Source organism: Saccostrea cucullata, unplaced genomic scaffold (genome assembly GCF_032062105.1).
Source record: "Saccostrea cucullata isolate Sc308-1 unplaced genomic scaffold, CSIRO_AGI_Scuc_v1 ctg5980, whole genome shotgun sequence".
Taxonomy (NCBI): Eukaryota; Metazoa; Mollusca; class Bivalvia; order Ostreida; family Ostreidae; genus Saccostrea; species Saccostrea cuccullata.
This window is the reverse complement of record NW_026929171.1, coordinates 1-5,709: the sequence shown is the minus strand read 5'-3', so window position 1 is coordinate 5,709 and position 5,709 is coordinate 1. Positions and strand designations below refer to the sequence as shown.

Genomic DNA, 5,709 nt, shown 5'->3' with positions numbered 1-5,709 from the left:
TTACGATAATTTGAATTTGTGACCTTCGCATAGTTTTTATGGAAAAATCAGTCAATATTTACCATGTAACGTCAAGGTCGATATTGTTGCGTCTTACTCGAAACAACAAATTCTTTTATAAGACTTTTTTGACCATTTAAATATATATTTTTTACTGAAATAAATGCATAATACAAAAATACATTTAAAAAAAACAAATATTTACTATTGTTCTGCCTTTTTTGTGAAATGAAATGTCAATTTATTCATCCACATGTAATGATGAAAATTTGATGTAGTGATGTACAATGTTGAGAAAAATTGTAGATTCCCTAAACGTCGATCTTTACTAAAAAAAAAATCAGATTTTAATATAGTTGTATCTTGTTATATTGTATACTTAATTTGCAAATTAATTAGATCTATATTAGCACGAAATTTAACAAAACAAGAATTCGCATTTATAAATAAATACGACTCATCACTGTATGAGTTGATACGAATTGAAATAACCACGTGTTTCCGCTATGGTAGGAGTAAACAAACAACATGACGGTGATCCGAAATCTGAACGTCAATTTTCATGATTATTTCACGACGAAGATCATCACATCAATGAATCAAATAATACGGACATCCTTTGGTATTAGCAGGTGAGAATACGTGTATATTGACTGAATAGTTTAAGTTTAAAACGCAATTAGTTCACGTTCAAAAGAAAACTAAATGTAGACATGTACATGTACTAGATCTTCATATTTCAGTGTGCGTATTTCGTATTGTTCGATCAGCCAATTTTGTGTTGCTTTTGAACTTTGATGCTTTTGACAAACACTCATAAGTTCAAAGTAAAATCAAAGTTGCCATTATATTAAATAGATAGTTGTTTTCAATATGTGTATACCAGTGTGTACATATACATGTACCACTTTCACTTTGAAATTTTAGGGTGCTGGCAACATATGCAACAATACTTTCATCTGTGAATACCCACTTGCTAAGCCCACCATGATCTACGAATGCCAATTAATATGTAAGGACACCAATGAACAGGTAAATTTTTGTTTTGTTGTTGAATATTTCTGTATTTCTAAAATTTCAAAAAATAAAGTCAAATTTCATTTGTGTCATTCTCATGATAAATCATTCATATGAGTTTTTAAACATTTGATTTATATTTTGAAAAATAAGTGTTTGAAACACATAATACTTATGATGCTTGATTATTCATACAAACACATTATTTAAACACATAATATTATCTATTTGAATGAATGCCGAGATATGAAACAAGCTGTTTTTATAGACTGCTGTTGTATTTCCAATCTGCATAAAGTTTGTGGTTAGAATTTCCATTTTCTCATTTTTTCAGACACTTTCCAATTCGTACATCATATATATGGGTGGTCAAACTCTCTGGATGGTTTATCAACACTCCCATGCTCACGAACAGCCTTGCCCCAGGAATTTTGCCCTGAAGTAACATTGCAGTCTATTGTCTCCCTTCTTTTTACAACCCTGGCAGCCATGCAGGTATGCAATCTATGAAAGCCATGAAGGGACATAGAATTTTTAAAAAATTATAAAAGTAAACCGAGTTCTCTATTTAAACAATCCATTCTCTCAGATTGACAATCTGTTATAACAAATTGCCAATTCATATTCTCACAGATTATCTTCCCTCAAATTACACAATCCATTATCTCAGATTGTATAATTCATTCTCTTAGTTTAATTGACACGTTCCCTCGGAATGTAAACCCTTCCCATGATTTCATTAAAATTATTTATCTGTACATGTTTAAAGAATAGAATATTGTAGTATTTTACATCCAACCTATTATTACATATTACCATATTACCAAAATGAGAAAAAATCATGAACATTTTCAAATCCATATGCTAGTACTGATATTTGTACAACAAAAAATCTTAGAGGTTTTTGGTTACGTGTATATTAAAATAATTGAAAGTCCGATATAGTAAAGTGAATATGGGTCCTGTGTAATCATAATATTTCTAAAATAAATATACGTTGAATTAGTTATGAAAGAGGTTGGAAATGACCGGTTGCTGAAACAAAATAAAAAGAAGTGAACGCACTAATTGATTTAAATAGTTGGATGTATCTGTACATATATGTAATAAAATTCAAGAGCACAGATTGCCAAAATCATAGGACTGACGTTGTAACAAATCGAGAAGTCGAATTATTAATCTGTGAAAATGAATTGCCAGTATGTAATTCAAGATCTCAAATTATGAATCAAGGGGGCGAATTAGTAATCTGTAAGATCGGATTGTGTAATTTGAGATCTCAAATTATAAATCAAGGGAATGATTTAGTATCCGTGAAATTGGATTGTCTAATTTGAGATTTCATTTTCTACTTTTTTGAAAAATTGCTGTGTCCCTTCATGGCTTTCATAGCAATCTAATTAAAATTAGATCTTCCATCCACTGCCAGATTTTTTTTTTACATATTGCGATAGCGTAAACAGAGGTCTGGCTTTAGTCAGATTGCTATATATGCTAGCTATTTGTTTTAGTTCAGTAATTTTACCATAATGGTTTACTACAAGGTTGTTGAATTATCAGTCCTGATACATTGACTTAACAATATCATTTAACTACTTGAATCACACAATAGATGCAATCTTAATTTTAAAAGGAAAATCAAATAAATGTAGTAATTTTAGCATTCTTAATTTTATTTATAAATGTAAATTCATATACACAATGGCATGTATCTGTTTCAAAATTTTTAAATCTTTTACAGGATAGAAGCTGATCACTTGAACTTGAAAGCAAATTATAATGTCTTGGACAAGTCAAAGAATTTCCTCCAGTCTTACAGAGAAGTAACAGTTGATAAGAGAATGGTGGACACAAAGTAAAAGTGCTCTTCAACATTTTGTTGAAGATCTCAGTCTGATTTGGAATTCATCTTGCAATATATCTGGATTTGTATATTTGGATATAAGCATCAAATTTTCAACATATTGACTAAACAGTTTTGGGCTAAATATTGCCAATGCTATTTATTGTTATTATTTCCCTCCAAGATAACATGTCAAGTCTTTATTGTACCCCTTAAGCTCAGTTATACCAGAAAAATCTTGTAATGAAATCATTTAGTTTTTTTTTTCTTGTTAGATTAAATCCATGAAAATAAAGATTATTTTTAATGGCATCAAGAGAATGGATTTCTTGTTTAACAAAAAGATTGTATACATGTTTTGCTAGGGGTTTGTAAGAAGCAGACCAGAATTCTTTGGTTGCAAATTTTGTCGTTCGCCATTTTTATGACGTCAACTATTAGATGATTTATCCATATATGAAGCATTTCAAAATTGATATTTACTTACAGTTTAAAGCAGAATTCTATACTGATATGACCTTGACCCCCTGAAGAACAAGAGTGTCAAGGTCAATTTTTTTAATACAAAAATGTTCTTTCATCTTTATGGCCCATATATATCTTACAAACAATATCATGAAATATACAAAAAGTGTCTAGAATGTGTCCAGAATGTGAAATAACAAACATGTATATAGCCAAAACCTTTAAAATGTTGTTGCTTAGCACCCACTTAAAGGTCATTAAACAGATATTTGAACTAAAATGATGCATGGATATTGCAGTTCTGATCCCTTTTTGAGAGTATATTCAGAATTTTCCATTTCAGCATCCATTGTGTAAAATTATGGCAAGAATATTGAAAAGTGTTGAAAAAAATTGATGAAATTGTTGCACTTATTTGACCTTTGACCTCCTAAAAATAGATCTAATGAGGTCAAACTTTAATACAATTTATCTACTGTATGTCCTTTGTAATTTTATGACCTCACATCTAACTTAAATATGTGCTTGGATGCATAAATGTATCTAGATTGAGTAAAAAATGAAAATTTCTGCCCAAAAATTAAAGAATTCTGCGTTGCTTAGCAACTCCTTTTAAGTAGTTATATGCAGAATTGAAAAAAAAGTTTATGTGTTTCGTGTACTACAGTATAATGCTCTTTTGTGGGTATATCCCAAATTTCCTATTTCAACATACATAATACTTAATATTTAGCTTGAAGATTAAAAAGTATCAAAAAATTCCATAAAATTTTGCACTTAATTGACCTTTGACCTCAATTTTTACTAATAAGGTCAGTGGTTGAGCATCTAAATAGCCATAAAATATCATCTCTATGTAATCCCCTTCAAAATGGTATGAATTATGCCTAGCTTTCACCTAGGTTAAAAAAGTTAGAAGTAATTTAGTAATGACATGTCAAAAGGCCTCCAAAAACACGTAAAATGCGCCGGAAGAGAAAGGGTTAATTAAAAGCGAATCCAGTCAACAAAGGGATGCTCTAATATATAAGTGACACTTGATGCTGTTCTGGAGAAGATTGTATTCGCTGTACACATGCATTATGTAAGATATCTCCGATTGTAGAATCAATCTAACCTAAGGTCAACAAGTTTAGCTTTTTGAAAAAAAAAAGGTTAGAGAGTCAGCCAGTGGAAATTTTTATTTCTCTGATACTGTTTTAAATAATCATAAGGAACTGAAAGTAATGTTTTCAGCATTTTTTATCTATAGCAGATCTGGGTACTTTTAACTTCGTCTTGTTTCCGCACAGGAACAGAGAAGCGTTGGTGTTCAAATTATCATGCATGCAGATTCTTGATTTTTTTGTCTCTTAATAAAAAAAAAAGCTGGAAGTATATAATGATTTAAGTTTAAATTCACTTATCATAATTCCATAAAGCTATAAACCGGTCTCATTATCAGATAATAGGATTATATGAGGGGGGGGGGGGATGGCGCATGGACACAAGGGCAGTTTGGTCACCAATAGGGACGCCATAAGCTTCACTAACACCCCGTTTAGAGTTGGTCATGTCGCGGGTTGAGTCACTCTTGGTTACTGTGTTTAGACAACTTGGACACCCTTAGTGTCATAATTTGACTTAGTTACATTTAACTTTAAACTTGATTTTTTTTTAAAAGTAGAATTAAAACAAAACGCATTTGAAGTTGACTAATAATAGGGAAGGGTTTGATTCGTATGACTAGTCAATGTTTGTAGTCAATAGTTCACATGAAGAATAGATTTAAATCTGTTGAAGACATGACCCTTTCATATCGCCTTCCCTCATTCGTATAGCAATATAAAGTCCATAAAACAATACAAAATAGGAGTAGAGCAAACACGGACCTCCAAAACATCAGAGGTGGGATCAGGTGCGATGGAGGGGTGAGCATCCCCTGCCGACCGGTCATACCCGCCGTGTGCTCCTTGTCATACCGGTAATCGGAAACTAATGGAAAAATCCGTCATCAATTCAGTATAAAAATAATGGACTAACAATTAGTATAAAAAACGCCTGTCATCATTTTACTCAATGATAAATTGTATACGCTGAGAAGGTCATTGTATCTACCACTGAACTTACGAAATGTTGGCTTTAAACGAGACTGCTGATAATCTTGTTTCATCAACTGGTTTGCCAAAACTTTACCTCGTTTATACGAAGAGCATGTTCTTGAGTATCGAATCAACTGAGATATATTAACGCCGTATGCAGGTGATGAAGGTATATTTTTGAATAAGTAAGGGGAGTTGACGATTGTAAAGTTATAATCATCACGTTTATCATAGAGCTTGACTGTTAGATTACCATTAATGTCCTTTTCAAGTTCCAATGAAGCAAAAACTTATACATCAAAT

The 5,709-nt window shown here is 31.4% G+C and overlaps 1 long non-coding RNA gene across 1 annotated transcript; it reads left to right on the top strand.

Moving 5' to 3' along the window:
- The first annotated feature begins 324 nt into the window (after positions 1-324).
- LOC134279978 (uncharacterized) lies at positions 325-3,704 on the top strand. The gene is made up of 4 exons (XR_009994804.1): positions 325-632; positions 928-1,032; positions 1,352-1,512; positions 2,759-3,704. It is a non-coding gene; the product is annotated as an uncharacterized LOC134279978 (long non-coding RNA).
- The last annotated feature ends 2,005 nt before the right edge of the window (positions 3,705-5,709 follow it).